Raw genomic sequence first — 19,635 nt, 5'->3', positions numbered from 1 at the left:
TTTTTGGGGGGTTTTGGAGGCAGGCAAAAACATCTGAACTTGTGTATAGTGGTGTATATACACATCCATATATTTATATACACACCTAGACATATATAGGTGTGATAGTAGCAGAAATATATGCTTGCGCTAATGAAATCATTTACAGTAATATATTTCTGCTACTATCACACCTATATATGGCTAGGTGTCTATATACATATAATTATGTGTGTATATATACCACTATACACAAGTTCAGATGTTTTGCCTGCCTCAAAAGAACCCAAAAAAATTCAAAAAAAAACGCTAGCGTCAAAAAAAAAAAAAATGCCCAGGTGTGTTTTTGCTGGCATTTTTTGGGGTTTTTTGGAGGCAGGCAAAACATCAGAACTTGTGCACAATACCACTATACACAAGTTCAGATGTTTTTCCTGACTGCAAAGAACCCAAAAAAATGCCTTCTATTAAACCGGCAAGGTGTGGAAACCGAGAAGCCATATTGGTGATCTGAAAGTTTTCTAATACAAATGATCTTTTTTTTATGGTTCTGGACATGCTACAGAGCTGAAACTTCACATGTACACTTTTTAGACCCCTCAGATCTGAAATCCAAAGTAAAAATCAAAAAATCTCTTTTTTTTTTCTTTTTTTTCTTATTTTTTCAATAATTGGCTTTTTTTATCAAAAATGACAATTTTTAAGAACTTTTTTTGTGTGATTTTGTGTCTGTGGGGTCTAAAGGTGTACCTGTGAAGTTTCAGCTCTGTAGCATGTCCAGAACCAGAAAAAAAAAGGATTGTATGTATTAGAAAACTTTCAGCTCAGGGGGTTAGCTTCTCTCCTCGGTTTTCACACCTTGCCGGTTTCAAAGCGGGTTTTTTTTTGGGTTCTTTGCAGTCAGGAAAAACATCTGAACTTGTGTATAGTGGTACTGTGCACAAGTTCTGATGTTTTGCCTGCCTCCAAAAACTCCCAAAAAATGCCAGCAAAAACACACCTGGGCATTTTTTTTTTCGACGCTAGCGTTTTTTTTTTGGCATTTTTTTGGGTTCTTTTGAGGCAGGCAAAACATCTGAACTTGTGTATAGTGGTATATATACACACATAATTATATGTATATAGACACCTAGCCATATATAGGTGTGATAGTAGCAGAAATATATTACTGTAAATGATTTCATTAGCGCAAGCATATATTTCTGCTACTATCACACCTATATATGTCTAGGTGTGTATATGAATATATGTATGTGTGTATATACACCACTATACACAAGTTCAGATGTTTTGCCTGCCTCAAAAGAACCCCAAAAAATGCCAAAAAAAACTCTAGCGTCAAAAAAAAAAATGCCCAGGTGTGTTCTTGCTGGCATTTTTTGGGGGTTTTTGGAGGCAGGCAAAACATCAGAACTTGTGCACAGTACCACTATACACAAGTTCAGATGTTTTTCCTGACTGCAAAGAACCCAAAAAAATGCCTGCTATTAAACCGGCAAGGTGTTACAGCAGCGAAGCCAACCTCCTGTGCTGAAAGTTTTCTAATACAAACAATCTTTTTTTTTTATGGTTCTGGATATGCTACAGAGCTGAAACTTTACATGTACACTTTTTAGACCCCCCAGATACAAAATCCAAAGTAAAAATAAAAAAATCTCTTTTTTTTTTTAAATTTTTCAATAATTGGCTTTTTTTATCAAAAATGACAATTTTTAAGAACTTTTTTTGTGTGATTTTGTGTCTGGGGGTCTAAAAGTTGTACCTGTGAAGTTTCAGCTTTTTTCAGAAAAAAAGATCATATAGATGTTAAAGGAGGGTCCCACATCCCTGTTCTACTGAAAAATTATCTTTTTTTTTTTCATGGTTCTGGACATGCTACAGAGCTGAAACGTCACATGTACACTTTTTAGACCCCCAGATACTAAATCCAAAGTCAAAATCAAAAAATCTCTCTTTTTTTTTTTTTTTCAATAATTGGCTTTTTTATCAAAAATGATAATTTTTAAGAACTTTTTTTTGTATGATTAATAGTTAATGGGGCATGACCCAGAACCCTAGGCACTTTTTAGGGGCATTTATTGGGTTTTAGGGCTTAAAAATGGGTCCCATTGATTTCAATGGGGTTCTGAAATCCGGGTCGAACTTTCGGGAAGTTCGGATGTTCTGGCCGAACCGAACTTTTCAAAAGTTCGATCATCCCTACTAAACAGGTTAAAGGGGTGGGGGGTCAGCCTGTCAGTGCTCAGACCATATGCTGCACACTGCATCAAATTGGTCTGCATGGCTGTTGTCCCAGAAGGAAACCTCTTCTAAAGATGATGTACAAGAAGGTGTCTTGGGTGGAACGTCTAAGGTGGAATGAGAGTGGAGGGCATTAAGTGGGGGTGAGTGACTTGGCAAAGGGGTGTGGAACACAGAGGTGGTGGACCTTTTTTTGGTGTTTCTTTTATCTTGAAGTCACTGGAATCTCACCAGACTATCTATACTTATCACTATGGATTTCCAGTTTAGTTCATGAACTTTTTTGGACTATTTTTGTTTTTCATATTTACAGTGGGTACGGAAAGTATTCAGACCCCATTAAATTTTTCACTCTTTGTTATATTGCAGCCATTTGCTAAAATCATTTAAGTTCATTCTTCTTCCTCATGAATGTACACATAGCACCCCATACTGACAGAAAAACACAGAATTGTTGACATTGTTGCAGATTTATTAAAAAAGAAAAACTGAAATATCACATGGTCCTAAGTATTCAGACCCTTTCCTGTGACACTCATATATTTAACTCAGGTGCTTTCCATTTCTTCTGATCATCCTTGAGATGGTTCTACACCTTCATTTGAGTCCAGCTGTGTTTGATTATACTGATTGGACTTGATTAGGAAAGCCACACACCTGTCTATATAAGACCTTCCAGATCACAATGCATGTCAGAGCAAATGAGAATCATGAGGTCAAAGGAACTGCCTGAAGAGCTCAGAGACAGAATTGTGGCAAGGCACAGATCTGGCCAAGGTTACAAAAAGATTTCTGCTGCACTTAAGGTTCCTAAGAGCACAGTGGCCTCCATAATCCTCAAATGGAAGACGTTTGGGACGACCAGAACCCTTCCTAGAGCTGGCCGTCCGGCCAAACTGAGCTATGGGGGGAGAAGAGCCTTGGTGAGAGAGGTAAAGAAGAACCCAAAGATCACTGTGGCTGAGCTCCAGAGATGCAGTCAGGAGATGGGAGAAAGTTGTAGAAAGTCAACCATCACTGCAGCCCTCCACCAGTCGGGGCTTTATGGCAGAGTGGCCCGACGGAAGCCTCTCCTCAGTGTAAGACACATGAAAGCCTGCATGGAGTTTGCTAAAAAACACCTGAAGGACTCCAAGATGGTGAGAAATAAGATTCTCTGGTCTGATGAGACCAAAATAGAACTTTTTGGCCTTAATTCTAAGCAGTATGTGTGGAGAAAACCAGGCACTGCTCATCACCTGTCCAATACAGTCCCAACAGTGAAGCATGGTGGTGGCAGCATCATGCTGTGGGGGTGTTTTTCAGCTGCAGGGACAGGACGACTGGTTGCAATCGAGGGAAAGATGAATGCGGCCAAGTACAGGGATATCCTGGACAAAAACCTTCTCCAGAGTGCTCTGGACCTCAGACTGGGCCGAAGGTTTACCTTCCAACAAGACAATGACCCTAAGCACACAGCTAAAATAATGAAGGAGTGGCTTCACAACAACTCCGTGACTGTTCTTGAATGGCCCAGCCAGAGCCCTGACTTAAACCCAATTGAGCATCTCTGGAGAGACCTAAAAATGGCTGTCCACCAACGTTTACCATCCAACCTGACAGAACTGGAGAGGATCTGCAAGGAGGAATGGCAGAGGATCCCCAAATCCAGGTGTGAAAGACTTGTTGCATCTTTCCCAAAAAGACTCCTGGCTGTATTAGAGCAAAAGGGGGCTTCTACTAAATACTGAGCAAAGGGTCTGAATACTTAGGACCATGTGATATTTCAGTTTTTCTTTTTTAATAAATCTGCAACAATGTCAACAATTCTGTGTTTTTCTGTCAGTATGGGGTGCTATGTGTACATTCATGAGGAAGAAGAATGAACTTAAATGATTTTAGCAAATGGCTGCAATATAACAAAGAGTGAAAAATTTAAGGGGGTCTGAATACTTTCCGTACCCACTGTATATACAAATATATTTTTGGTGGCAGTGTTTTTGAATGTTATTGTTCACGTATTTGATTGATCACATATACACATGTCACTGTTTTGGATGATATATGTGCGCAGCTAACAGTTTATATCATTTTGCACTGTTATTTTTCAGAATCAATAATTACAGGAACACAGACTGAAAAACCATTAAGCAATGAGCCTATGCAAAAATTAGGTTTAACTAGTCCCCTTGGTGCCAGTATCTGTGGTGGACATGCGTGCAAACCATGATGTGTGCGCCCATGCCGTAGTATGTGCACATTGTCATAGGTCTTCTTAGGCTGAATATGTACTGTACATACTTATGTGCAGGAGCCTGACAGAGCAAACAATGCTCCAGATGACTCACATGATGTTCCTGACACCTTCCCTTCTACCATTCACACATAATCCATTATTCCCCTCTAGGCCAAGAAAACTCAAAAACTTTTCAATGGTGGACTTCACATCAGTTAACATTGGCTTATCATTTTATTAAACCCTGCCAATTTACATTCCAGAAAGATATCTGAGAGTGACATTAAGACCCTTTGATATGGAGTACTATCACTATCTATGCATGGTTGACCTGTCCAAAATGAATTCCATGCTGGTCCAAAATTTTGGGTTTTATCCACAGCCTTTCCACATGGTAGTCCCTAAGAATCCATGTGCCTTCCTCTTCCACTCTCCTATAGGTGGCCTAACTACAAGTCAATAAATAATAGCTTCCTTTCTTTTCCAAGCAGTTAGCAAACTTTGACAAAACCCTGAAAAAAAGATAGTGTAAACAACTATGAATGTGTAGCACCCTACAGGTAAGTGCTAGGTAAATGTATAGTGGGCCTTGTCTGCCTAACAGCAGGACCATGATTTATTTTTGCCAGGGTGTCATAGCTTCCAGGTGTGTGAGAGGGGAGTCTCCCTACTGGTCCCTGTGAGAGGCTTCTCATATGGTGGTGGAGGAAACCCAATCAGGGGACACATTCAGGCTTGTAACTACCCCAGAAGATTATGCCGCAAGGGATTCTGGGAGTGGGTATAAGTTTGTGGGAAGTGCGTGACTGGGTGTCTTTGGCAGGAACAGAGTCCCAGAAGGGCAAGAACAGCTGTTTCTCCTCCTGTTTGAGGAAGAGGATGTCTCGGGTGCTGCCTGAGAATCCAGAGAGTGCTGAGTTGAGCTGAGGGGATCCGGTGTGCCGAGAACCAGCGGAGAGCGAGAGGGGTCCAGTCCCAGGAAAGCCTACACAGGTTGTGAGTACTGAGGATTCCCCCTGGGGGTCTGCCTAGTGTCAGTGGGGACCACTCCGGAGAAGGTTCTAGGATCCAGATTTCAGCTAGCTGTAAAGGGGGTACCTGGGTTGAGGACCCTGAAGTGACAGAGGGGGTACCTAGTCAGGGGACCCTGAAGAGTAAAAGGGGGTGCCTGCAGTTTGGGCCCTGAAGAGACAGTGTGCGGTGTCTTAGTTGAGAGTTGCAGCCATACAGGATTCCACAACAGTCTACCTAAAGCCAGCGTAAGGCTGGAGGAAGAACTTAGTGACTTTGCAGTACAGCAGTGTTCGTAGCTCATTGTTCTACAGTCCTGGATCTTCTGGACTCAAGGTCGAGGATCTAGCACTTGTTTCAAGTTACAGTGTTCTGAGCGACAGTGACCGTGGCAGCATACAGAGGAACCAATCACCTCCATTTTTCTCCTGCAGCTACAGGAGGAAAAAAGAAGGACATTGATTTCTCTACATGCTGCCCCCACCGCCCCTCCTATTCAGGTGTACAGGGGAGCTGCACAGGCCCCCTGGAGAATAGGGCCCAGTTGCAATTCCAATCCCTGCAACCCTTGTAGTTACGCCCCTGCCCCATACCATCCCAGCCCCTTGATCACCCCATCTCTCTTATCTCTAATTTTCAACCCTTTTCTTCTGCTCTGATAGCTTGCATATGCTCTAAACCTACTTTATGTCGTATTGAACCTGAGTATTCTTTCACACTGTGTTGTACATTGATATGCAAAATTGTGCGGTCCCCACAATTTAAAGTTGCCATTTGCCGATTTAAAAAAGAAAAAAATGTGAAAAAAGAGGTCAGGAGATAGCAGTAGTGCCTCGTGAATGCCTCCTATTCATTGCTATACTCCCCTCTTTAAAATGATCCACTGCAGATTATATTTCAGAGGGCGGTAAGCTTACCGCTTGTCTGAAACGACCCTTTGTGGCCACTTTTCCGTAGACCTGGACAAAAATTTTCATACAATTTCCTATACAAGATGCAATGTTATCTAGCATTCTATATGGATATGTTGGAGATGCTGGAGCTTGTGATATGCCACTTACTGAAGACCTACACCCTCTAATTGCAGGAGAGATGGTAAAATTGTAAATTTTGACTTACTCACTTAAATATTGTTAGCTTTTATTTCTATATAAACTAACATGCTTTCTGCAGCATGACAGTATGACTATGATATTATAGCTGATGGCATGATATGCTATAAAACAAATGCAGTCACTTTATATTTGGCCTGTAGTACACAAAGATTCCACTGGGTGGTGCACAGTACCTGTCTATTCAAAGGTTTTTCTTTATTGAACTGTGAATAGAGGGATGTAAGGAATAATAAAAAATACTGATCACATTTCAAAATTGAATCTTTTCAGCAGTACAGCAATATTCCTGTTTACTGTTTTCCCCACTTTTCATTAAAGGGTTAGTTCACCTTTTTTCTAACTTTTCCAAAAACATCCCCAAACATTACAGCACTCTCATTACATTACTATGCAGCACTTTTCTTTTTTTATAATAATGCTTATTTTTCTAGCTCCTTATTTCATTGCCCTCCCCTCTCTGTTCTGAGTGATGAATCTTAGTTCACCTTTACTAACTTTTCAAAAAACATCCCCAAACATTACAGAACTCCAATTACATTACTATGCAGTACTCTTTTTTATTTTATATTGTTATAATAATGCTTATTTTTCTAGCTGCTTATTTCATTGTCCTCCCCTCTCTGTCCTGAGTGATGAATCTTAGTTCACCTTTACTAACTTTTCAAAAAAAAAATCCCCAAACATTATTGCACTTTCATTACATTACTATGCAGAACTCGTTTTTTTTTATAATAATGCTTATTCTTTTAGCTGCTTTTTTCATTGCCCTCCCCTCTCTGTCCTGCAGATGGCAGCATACACTGAATATTGAATCTGTGGCCCAGGAAACTCACAACTGGGCACTTATTCTGTACCCAAGCATACACAAGCATACACATGCTTTCTTTCACACCTGGAGAGTGCTGTGCTGGGGAGAGAGAGCAGATTGCACATGCATGGGTAGGGAAATAAGCTGAGTGCTACTTTGTGAGTCTGTGCGGCAATACATCCAACGCTCAGTACATCCTTCCATCCACAAGATCAATTTTAAATAAAGGATCAACTGCTGTGCCATTGTTTAAATCACTGTTTAGATGTCTGAGCTAGAAGATCTAGCTGCTGACTCCTGCTCTTGTTGAGAATTGCATACAAAGATGTGGGCTTTGCTTGCTGTTTATATCTGTGCTGAGTGTGCATTCATGGCGCAGACAGTGGTTTTGAAAACTAAGGAACAAGTTCAGCCTCTGAATGTAGAAGACTCTTTCAGCAGCTTGCCTTTTTAACCACTTGACCTCCGGAAGATTTACCCCCCTTCATGACTAGGCCATTTTTAGTGATACAGCACTGCATTATTTTAACTGACAATTGCACGGTCATGCAACGTTGTACCAAAATAAAATGTATGCCATTTCTCCCTCACAAATAGAGCTTATTTTGGGTGGTATTTGACCACGACTGCATATTTTATTTTTTGCACTAAAAATAAAAAAAGGCAACAACTTTAAAAAAAAAAAAAGAAAATAAAAATTTTATTTTTACTTTCTGCTATCAAACATATTCAATGAAAAATTTTTAAAAAATCTAATTTCTTCATAAATTTAGGCCAATATGTATTCTGCTAAATATTTTTGGTAAAATAAAATCCCAATAAGTGTATATTGATTGGTTTGTGCAAAAGGTATCGCATCTATAAGCTATGGTTATTTTTATTTATTTATTTTTATATTAATAATGGCAGCGATCAGTGACTTATAGTGGGACTGCGATATTGGGGTGAACAATCGGACACTAACTGACACTTTTGACACTTTATGGAAACCAGTTACACTAATACAGTGATCAGTGGGAAGAATATGCACTGTCACTGTACTAATGACACTGGCTGGGAAGGTGTTAAACATCTAGGGCAATCAAAGGGTTAAATGTGTGCCTAGCCAGTGTTTTTGTGTACTTTGTGTAGCGTTTTTACTAAGGGATGTGATGAATGTGATGAAAATCCATCACATCCCTGCTGTCAGAACGGAGCTCTGCCTTGTTTACATATGCATAGCTCCGTCCAGCCTCTTCTTCTGACCCTGCTGATTGGCCTCCTGACTTCCAGATCCTGCCAATAGGCTTCTGCTGTGACTAATCACAGCAGAAGAGGCAAGCCGGCTGAGCGCGCGCCCACTAGGTGGACGTGCCGAATCATGTATATGTACGTGATTCTGCACAGAGCGGCTGCCCTGTAGCAGTAAATCTGCTGTAGGGAAGTCGTTGAGTGGTTAAAATAGGCCCAAGTCACAGAGGCATTAATGGGCTATTAGGATGAAGACAGTTTAGCGCCTCTGCAACCATTAAAGGATGAGGGAGCAGTCGATGATAGAATATAACTTTGTGACTATGCCAGTGTATTTGTAGTTAATTAATAGAAACAGGTAACAGGGTTGTGTATTTTTTTTTTTTTATTTGGTAAGGACTTAAAAAATATTTTTGCTTTTTTTAGTCAGGTAAACATAAGGCTCCGTTCACATGTCAGCGTAGAGATTGCGGGCAGAATCACCGCGATTCTGCCCGCAATCTGGAAATCATTGCAAATCGCGGGACGCCTGTGCGTTGCCCGTGATTTGCAATAGCACCCCAAATGCTGTGCGATGTTGCCGCGATTTCCGCCTGCCGAATCGCGGTAACATCGCGCAAAAAAAAATGCGGGACGCATGACGCCCAAAGAAGGTACAAGAGCTTTTGCGTGATGTAACCGCGATTTGGCAGGTGGAAACCGCGGCAACATCGCACAGCGTTTGGGGTGCTATTGCAAATCACGGGCAACGCACAGGCGTCCCACGATTTGCAATGATTTCCGGTGATCCTGCCCGCGATCTCTGTAGCAGAATACATTTAGCCTTAATTTATGAAGAAAGGTTATTTATTTGCAAAGTTTTATAACAGAAACACATTTTCATTCTTTATTCCTTTACAGTATATAGCAACAAAAAATAAATTAAAAAAAATTACAGTGGTGATTAATTATCATTAAAATAAAGCACTCCAAAATTACATAAAATGAATGTGGGTATAGTGTTGCATGACTGAGTAATTGTCATGCAAACTGAAAAATGGCCTGAATAGGAAGGTGGTGAAGCAGTCTGGTCTTCAAGTAGTTAATAGGTGCTTTTTTCCTGTTTCTTTAAAGTTTATTGCTACATACAGTTCCAAAAAATATAATTGGGACTACTATGGACATACCATACATGTGAAAGCCTAAGCATTCACTTATTCATGGTCAAGGTTGATGTCTGTAACCACGACTATGTAATCTATACATGTATGATGTAGCCGCACTGTCTTTTAATGAACTTTTTTATTTGTTTGTATCAAGAAAGCTATTTACATATTTGAAAAAACTGTACATTAGAGTTCACATGTACAGTATGTTGTGTCCATAATAGTCCCAATGTTTGTAATTCTTGTTAAGGGATGACAGCACCATAGCCTATTGCTATATACAGTAACTTGGCACTGAGTCCAGTGAAAAAAACCCTATTGGTAAAATGAGTTTGCAAAAAGATTTACAATACCAGAACATATAAAATCCAAATTTAGGCCTCATGCTCACTGGATGTTTTTGATGGAGGGGCATCTGGCATTTTTTTTTTTTATGTCTAAAAATGTCTCTGCATATTAGCCTATGTGTCAGCTCACAAATAGGCGTTTAGAGGAGTTACAGACAGGAGTGTTAAGAGGCAGAAAAAAAACATTGCCAACTCATCCAGGAGCTGCGGTGTTATGGCAAAAAAAAAAAAATGCTTGACGCCTGTATATGTGTGTAAATGATTACGTTTTTATTCTGGCCAATTAAAGTGGAGTTCCACCCTAAATTTACACTTACCTCCATCTTCTCGCTCCGGGTCACCTGAAAAACAAATGGATAATCGCAATTTTTTTTTTTACTTACCTTGTAGAGAAAATATACTTACCTTACTTCCTTTCTCCTCCCCTCGTCGGCCACGGCGATTTGTCACTTCCTGGCTTTTGCAATGATTCCTGGGAGCTGAACGTCATCGCTCCCAGGAATCAATGCGCCTGCACCGGCCCCGACGTCAGTTCCGGTGCGCGTGCGTCATTCCCTTCTAAACAGCTTCTGGGCATGCCCAGAAGCTGTGGAGGGATGACGCGCGCGCACCGGAAGTGACGGCGGGCCGGCGCAGTGCATTGTGGGACCGAAGAAGAAGGAAGAGGACGCAGAAGAGGATCGCACTGGCTTCAAGCTGCCCACACCTGAGATGGCAGCGCTGGAGAATACTTTTTCAAGGTAAGTATTTCTCCTAAAAGGTAAGTGCAACCCGGGACAGATCAGAGGCTAGCCATTGTGGAATGTACTAGCCCTGACTGTCCCGGGGGTATTTTTTATTAAAAAAAGTATCCCCTGGGTGGAACTCCGCTTTAAATTAATTCATGCCCAAGTGACTGACGCTCCTAAATGTGCCTAAACGCGCTGAACACATCAAGCATTTTTTCTGCCAGAACACCGCTGCCAGGAGGAAAGGCGTCTAGGAGAGATAGCAAAAACATCCAATGTGCATGAGGCCGTAAAGTAAAAGTACAATTGACAATGATGCTGCATATAACATTACAAGTCGAAACTGTTTTGTCTAGCCCTAATAAAAATACCATGACGAGAAATTATGCAAGAAAATATTTTGGCCTGGATGAACTGAAATCACATCTGCATTGCTGGTTGTACAATAAATACAATAAAATGTGCTTCTTGTGTATTTTTATCCCATTCTTTACCCACTGTGTTTCTATGGTGACACAGCCTCTGTACAAATGTCTCTGCAAACAATTTTTTTCATGTTTTACCTCTCTCGCTTTATTTTTCTCACTTCTAAAAATACATAAATTGAATTAAATCTTATAAGTCCAGCAAATGTATGTATTTAACACATGCAAATGCTATCTGATAACTAGAAATGTTCAGTTTTGTTGCTAGGGGTGCAACATTTACAATATTTCCTGGATGCTAAGTACACCTTACCAAAAGAGGATCTCTGTTGTAACACAATAACATGAACATGCTAAGGGACCTTCAGTCAGTATCTGAGATTGAGGACATATGAGGTTCTTTAACCACTTTAGCCCCGGAGGATTTTGCTGCTTAATGACCAGGCCACTTTTTTCAACTTGGCACTGCGCGACTTTAACTGACAATTGCGCAGTCATGCAATGCTGTACCCAAATTAAATGTACGTCCTTTTTTTCCCCACAAACAGAGCTTTCTTTTGGTGGTATTTGATCACCTCTGCATTTTTTATTTTTTGCGATATTAATAAAAAAGAGAAAAAATTTTGCGAAAAATTGACATTTTCTACTTTGACAGTTAAAAAATATCCAATATATTCAATTGTTGTCATATATTTAGGCCAAAATGTATTTAGCTACATGTCTTTGACAAAAAAATTCTCATTGAACGTATTTTTAACTACTTTAAGACTGGAAGATTTTACCCCCTTCCTGACCAGGCCATATTTTGCGATTCAGCACTGCTTTATTTTAACTGAAAATTGCGCGGTTGTGCGATGCTGTACTCAAATTAAATTTAGGTCCTTTTTTCCCCCACAAATAGAGCTTTCTTTTGGTGGTATTCGATCACCTGTGCGATTTTTTAATTTTTGAAAAAAAGAGCGACAATTTTGAAAAAGAAAACAATATTTTTCACATTCTGCTACAGTATATAACATTCCCAAATAAAAAATTTACAAATCAAAATTTTCTATTATTTTAGGCCAATTTGTTTTCTGCTACATATTTTTGGTAAAAAAAAATCGCAATAAGCGTATTTTGATTGGTTTGCCCAAAAGTTACTAACTATGGGAAACGTTGTCATTTTTATTGTTTTTTTTTTACTAGTAATGGCGGCGATCTGCAATTTTTTTGCGGGACTGTGACATTGCGGCGGACAGATCGGACCCCTAACTGACTATTTTGACACTTTTGGGGGGACCAGTGACTTTACTACAGTAATCAGTGCTAAAAATATGCACTGTTACTGTACTAATGACACTGGCAGGGAAGGGGCTAACACTGTTGGTGATCAAGGGGTTAAATGTGTGCCTCATGCTTACTGAAGTGTGTGGGGGGAGGGGGTTCTGTGACAGAGACAGAGATCGCAGGTTCAGCTATGCTGAATCCTGTGATCTGTCCCTGTCTGTCACAGAGAAGATCCGCCTGCTTTGTTTACAGAAGTGGGCAGATTTTCTCACTCTTTCCTCGACAATCTAGGAAGAGAGGCGGTGATCGCCGCCTCTCCTCCTCCGGCCCAACTACCGCTGTGTCTAAACACAGCGGGAGCGAGCCTTCCAATGATGTAGGTCTACGTCGCTGGACCCAGGGCTGCCACTGTGCTGCAGTAGCAGCAACATGAGCAGTCCGGAAGTGGTTAATCTCTTAATGACCCAAGAAATTTATATTTTATAGGCAAAATCTCTTACATAATTATGAAGCTAGATCTGCAGTTTGCAGGTCAGATATTGGGTAGGTGGGAATATTAGAGGTTTTCAGAGAACACAACATGGTAAACCAAACTTCAGATATGTGTCAGGAAGCTGAGGTGGTAATGAAACAATTTAAGATTCCAAAAATGAGCCAAAGCCTTAATGAACCTTTTGCCATTTTAAACTCTTGAGTGCCTTGTTTGGGAGCAGACACCACAAGATGCCTGCCATCATATTTGTTAAACAGACAACCCTGTGCATCTTTGAAACATGTTAATTTTTTTTAAACCAGTGGTGTGAATTCAGGTCTAAGCCCAGCTAACTGCCACTCCTTTGTCCAATACTTTTCTTGACACTGTGGCACTCATGAGTTGTGAGATTGACAATAGGGAAGAGCTTCTGGTTTGGGTTTACTATGAGTTTGATGAAATAGTGAACCAATTCAAGCTATTGACTTCTATATCAACCACTTACCAATAATTCGGGACCAATTAGGGTTTTTTTTTATGTTCAAGCCCTTCCCTATAAAAGTCAGGGGTCTCAGCAACATTTTGTCAAACTTTATTGGAAGAAGGCATAGAGAAATTAGGGACAGATCACACAGTGTGTATCATTCTATATACAATGTCTTGAAAAAGTACTCATACCCCTTAAAATTTTCCACATTTTGTCATGTTACAACCAAAAATGTAAATGTATTTTATTGTGATTTTATGTGATAGACCAACACAAAAGGGCACATAATTGTGAAGTGAAAGGAAAATGATAAATGGTTTTCACATTTTTAAAAAAAATAAATAAATATGTGAAAAGTGTGATGTGCATTTATATTCAGCCCCCCTGAGTCAATACTTTGTAGAACTACCTTTCACTGCAATTGTACCTGCAAGTCTTTTTGGGTATGTCTCTACCAGCTTTGCACATCTATAGAGGGAAATTGTTGCTCATTCTTCTTTGCAAAATTGCTCAAGCTCTGTCAGATTGGATGGAGAGCGTCTGTGAACAGCAATTTTCATATCTTGCCACAGATTCTCAATTGGATTTAGGTGTGGACTTTGACTGGGCCATTCTAACACATGAATATGCTTTGATTTAAACCATTGTAGCTAACTCTGGCTGTATGTTTAGGGTCATTGTGATGCTGGAAGATGAACCACTCTAACAGGTTTTCTTCTAAGATTGCCCTGTATTTGGCTCCATCCATCTTCCCATCAACTCTGATCAGCTTCCCTGTCCCTTCTGTTGAAGAAAAGCATCCCCACAACAAAATGCTGCCATCACCATGTTTCACAGTGGGGATGGTGTATTCAGGGTAATTTTCCGCCAAACATAGTGTTTTGCTTTTAGGCCAAAATGTTCAATTTTGGTCTCTTCTGACCAAAGCACTTTCTTCCACATGTTTGCTGTGTCCCCCACACAGGGGGGTTTCTTGAAAACTGAAAACAGGACTTCTTATGGCTTTCTTTCAACAATCAAAACAACTTTCTTCTTGCCACTCTTCTATAAAGGCCATATTTGTGGAATGCACGACTAATAGTTGTCCTGTGGACAGTTTCTCCCACTTGAGCTTTGGATCTCTGCAGCTCCTCCAGAGTTACCATGAGCCTCCTGGCTGCTTCTCTGATTAATGCTCTCCTTGCCTGTCAGTTTAGGTGGATGGCCATGTCTTGGTCGGTTTGCAGTTGTGCCACCTTCCATTTTCAGATGATGGATTGAACAGTGCTCCGTGAGATGTTCAAAGCTTGGAATATTTTTGTATAACCTAACCCTGCTTTAAACTTCTCCACAACTTTATCCCTGACCTGTCTGGTGTGTTCCTTGCCCTTCATAATGCTGTTTGTTCACTAAGATTCTCTAACAAACTTCTGTGGGCTTCAAAGAACAGCAGTATTTATGCTGAGATTAAATTACACACAAGTGGACTCTTTACTAATTAGCTGACTTCTGAAGGCATATGGTTCCACCAAATTTTAGTTAGGGGTATCACAGTAAAAGGGGGCTGAATACAAATGCACGCCACACTTTTCAGATATTTATTTGTAAAAAATTTTGAAAACCATTTATCATTTTCCTTCCACTTCACAACTCTGTGCCAGTTTGTGTTGGTCTATTACACAAAAACCCAATCAAACACATTTACATTTTTGGTTTTCACATGACAAAATGTGGAAAAGTTGTATGTATACATTTTCAAGGCACTGTAGTACTGTTGAAACAAGTTTTATTTATAGTCTGTTAGAATTCCATCAGCCCTGCTCTGAAAGTGTTGGTGTTTGAGCTCAATTCATGTGCTTGTTAGAGATACCTGTCATCTAATTGCCAGGTACATAAATAGGTGTAAGGCCAACACCGAGGTCAAAATGTTCATTTTGGACACTCATTTCTCAGTGTGCCCCCCCCCCACCCCCATCCCAAACAGCCACTACACTCATCGCACAGGCATAAGAGTTTTGTAGTAGGGGTGCATGGAGTCTGATGAGAAACTGGTGAGATGAGATGCCCCATCAGGTGCATTTTACTTTTAAATGACAGTGAATGGCAGTGGGCGGAACCATAGCTGGTACTCAGTCCAATAGGGATAGATCATGGAGTGTTTTCAGGGAGAGTTTCCACCATTCTATACAGTGCTGCCAAAAAGTGCATCATTTATTATCAGTGTATGTTGGGGACACTTGGAGTAATAAATCACACAATGTTTGCAGGGAGAGATTTCTGCCATCCTTTGCGTGCTGCTGAAAAGTGCTATATTTACAGTCAATACACACAGATATAAACAAGATCCTTGCTGGTGTGTAAATAAATTATACTGCAATATTAAATCTCTCAATGGAGCGTGTTCATATTTAAAGTAACATAGACAATGATTGATGAGTCTCAGTATTTTTAAAGACATCTCACATATAAAAGAAACAATATGTACGCTAACGGTAAAATATTATTACAATCTATATAGTGTACCATACACCAGGAATGGGTCCTGAAAGGCATATACAATTCCCTGCTATTTGAGTTGTGGTCACTTTAGACATAAACAACATTTTTGGAGTACTCAGGTGTTCTCACCAATCCAGGGTGCTTTTCAGTTTTCAGCTTTTCAGCTTTCTCAGGATTTGTAAGTCCTCATTTGAGACCTGGAATTTGGAGGATCAGAGAGACTTTGGGTAGGATAGAGAGCCTCCAAACCCTAATTACCGGGATGTTGGTCCTGAAAAGGTTAACCCATCTGCAGGGGAGTCCAGGAAAGGAACAGGAAATGGCCAGCAGGCACCTGTGAAGTGGAGTAGAGCAGAATTCAGCAGAGTGAGCAGTGTGGACTGGCTTATGAGTAAGACATGGTTGCTGGGCTGTGGAGACCCCTGAGGCAGGCAGGAACTTTTAGAAAACCCCTTTAAGGGACAAGTGGCTTTATCACTTGATAAATCTGCTTACCTACTGTGCATTGATTGCACAATATTTCTGGCTATTTTCTGTGATTTTTTTTTTTTTATTTATTTTATGCAATACTGGATATACAGTTTTGGTTTAAATAAGATACATCTCCTCATTGATCTGGTTTAAAACTCTGTTGTATGCTTTAATCATGATTTTCTGTTCTGATTCATTGGGTTCCCTGGGTGAGACTTCCAACTCCCTTGAAACATCCACCATTTTCATTATGATATCAATAAGCTCCCAATAAGAGCCCAAGGGAATAGTTGAGGGCAAATAAAAGAGCTAGTTTGAGAACCATGTGCAGATAACACCAACAGAACTCCTTGTCACCAATAACACCTCTTTTGGGGTCTGCACTGGTCTTATCTTGCAAAGAACCCATTAAAATAAAAACAAATAAAGTAAAAAATGTAAAATGGGGTGCTTTGGAGGACACTACTGTTGTGATGATGTGCCATATATAGAGACCTTGCCTGTTTTAGCAACAATATGGCACCGAAGCCATCTTGTGGGAGGGCAGCCAGTCTATGACTTTGGTTTCCACCCTGTAGTTTTGCCTCTAGTGCAGGGGAGCCAGACAACAGATTTATTGGCAGTTATGACAAACGGGGAAAGGAAAAGGAGGTGCTTTAGAGCACACCACAAAGGACATCTTTGTCTTTTTTAGCAAAATGGGTCAGACCAAAGCAACCTACTGGAAGAGTAACCAGCCTTGAGTTATCCCCCTTCAGCTATGCCTACAGTGCAATTGATTGAGCCACCTTTAGGCAATACGACAAATAATTTCTTTGCTGCACAGCCTCAGAGTGGGTTGCTCCCTCTTGGACACCAACCTGAAGTTTATTTTGTAAATAGTTTGGCAATCACTGGGGATACAGAGGTGGAATTAGATTTGGGGAATGTGGTGTTGTGGTTTTAAAATAACCATAGGGAATTCAGAGATGGGAGTCGATTTGGAGAATATGGTGTTGTGGTTTTGTGGAATCTGTTTTGACAGTTTATTAATCTTTGAAGAGAATTCAGTGCGATACTACAAAGAAAGAATCTCAGACACTATACTATCAAACACTATACTATGAAACTGTTGTACCACTGGCCAATTTGTGCAAAGTTGAGGGCTCAAGCTTTATTTTTTCAGGAGTACACTTTCGTATAGCTTTTAAATCCATTGTGGCCGCTACTTCCACAAGTCAATTCAGCCCCATTATTGCGTGATAAAAAATTCAAGTATGGTTAAAACCACCTAAAAAGCTATTTGTTTTGTCCAAGCTAGTTCCATAGAGGTTTGTAGAGTTTTCTGACTAACAATGCTTAAGTTTGACATCTCATGGTGTCTGCTCTTGGACACTTATAAATATTTAATGGCTGACAAGTTTGCACAAAATATACATTCGTCTTACTGTTTAAAGCAGATTTTTTTACAGGAACATCCCTATAATTTGTCAATACGTACAGTATATAAAAAAACAAATTTGTGTGGATTGTGTGTTCAAGTAAATACTGAGCAGTACATTGTAAAGGTTTTTTTTTTTTTCTTTCACCCCATGGTCTATTAATAAATCATTTTTTTAGAGGTTCTTTCCTTGAACTGATGTCTGCTTGCAGTACCCTTATTTTTCCTTCAATATTTCTTTTAACGGCTTATCATTAACAGGAATGCCTGCTGATATTTTGCAGAGAACCAACTAGTTACCAATATGGTCTTCCCTCTTTTTAGTTTAATACTGTATATAGAACATCCCTTTCTTTTATTTTAAAATTGATAGCCACCCTGTCATTCTACTATATTTACTAGCAAGGTTGCCAAGAACAAGATGACATGATCATGATCAAGGCTGAGTGTACAGTGCCCCTTGCTTTTCCTGCCCTTAGCCTCAGCGCTTATTGCATGATTTATGTTAGTAAAGTTAAAAGGTTGTTTTGGACATAACAAACCAAATGTATACATATCATACATGTATAGCATACATATCAACAGTCTGTGACTAAGGGGACCCTGAACATGATAAACTGAATGAAAATCAACCACTCTACCTAAAAAAGCAAATGAAATAGAAAAATAACACAAAGAATGTATAAATCATTTTCATTTAGGGATTTTTTTTTTTTTTTTACCAGCAGTTGTAAAAATGAAACAAAAAAAAAATGTAAAAAGATTTATGGTTATTGATACAACATTTTGAAATGAAAAGCTTTGTATATTTATTAAATTAAGACCCAAACAAAATGTTTAGTTTTATTTTTTTTGGCTAGACCGGTAAAGGGTTTGAAGAACCGCTGTCAAATTTTTATTGCCACAGTGTCCCCTTGGGGGAATACTCCCTCAGTCCCTGGTAGGACAGGGATAGGTTGTAAACTCTCTTCAATAAGGGGAGGGAGGGAGGGTTAAAACTTCTAACCATGTTTTTATTACTGTCCATGCCTTCCTGTCTTAATGTCATGAGACAAGCAGCACAACAAGCCAGTCAGTTGTGATGCAGTGTTCATGTGCTATCAAGGGACATTCTGATTGGAGAAAAGTGATCAGGAGGTGAACTCATCACTCTGCTGCCTCTCGTTTTGGTGTCCAGTCACAGATTGGGGGAGGGACAAAACCTGCAAGTGTTATTTCATTACAGCAGAGAAATGTCAGATCTTCTGCCCTCCCAGGCAGGACAGTGCTATGTGACAGAACTGTGAAAATCTTAGAACTAGATAGTAGGTAAAAAATCTCTGTAAATGTATTTAATCTGTGTATTAAAGCAGAAGTATAGCTAATGCTATTTTGGCTATGCTTTTCTTATGCAGTAGATGACAGGAGTGCAGCTGACAGTGGTCCAGGCTCAGGATCCACTCGGGTTCCGGGACCAGCCGGCTGGCTCAGCCTTTTAGCAATCCCCTGGGAGCTCCCACGCCCTACACATCTCAGCGCTTCAGTGAGTGTTGGAGTTGTAGAGCAGAGTGTAGGTGACTTACAGTCACCAGATCTCTACAGGCTGAAGACCGAGAACTGAGTGATCAGCAGTCTTTAATTGCTCAGTTCTGTCTTAGAGATGGCAGGGGACAGTTGCAGCTGAGATTGGTGCTGCAGCCATCTAGATGAGTATGATTGGTTATTTTTTTTTTCTAAAGCCATACTTCTCTTTTACACTTTTTGACCTATGTACAGTTGTAACAGATCCTATATATTGATACATTGATGCAGCAATGC

General features: G+C 40.0%; 1 protein-coding gene across 1 annotated transcript in view; it reads left to right on the top strand.

Annotated features, from left to right (window-relative positions):
* The window catches only part of LOC309561875 (NACHT, LRR and PYD domains-containing protein 3-like), an 85,120-nt gene that overhangs the window by 49,897 nt on the left and 15,588 nt on the right, over nt 1–19,635 (top strand). The window lies entirely within an intron of this gene.

The sequence above is a fragment of the Pelophylax lessonae genome (assembly GCF_965119305.1).
Source record: "Pelophylax lessonae genome assembly, chromosome: 1".
NCBI lineage: Eukaryota > Metazoa > Chordata > Amphibia > Anura > Ranidae > Pelophylax > Pelophylax lessonae.
Note: the sequence above shows the minus strand (reverse complement) of the source record. Positions and strands in the feature narration are given on the sequence as shown.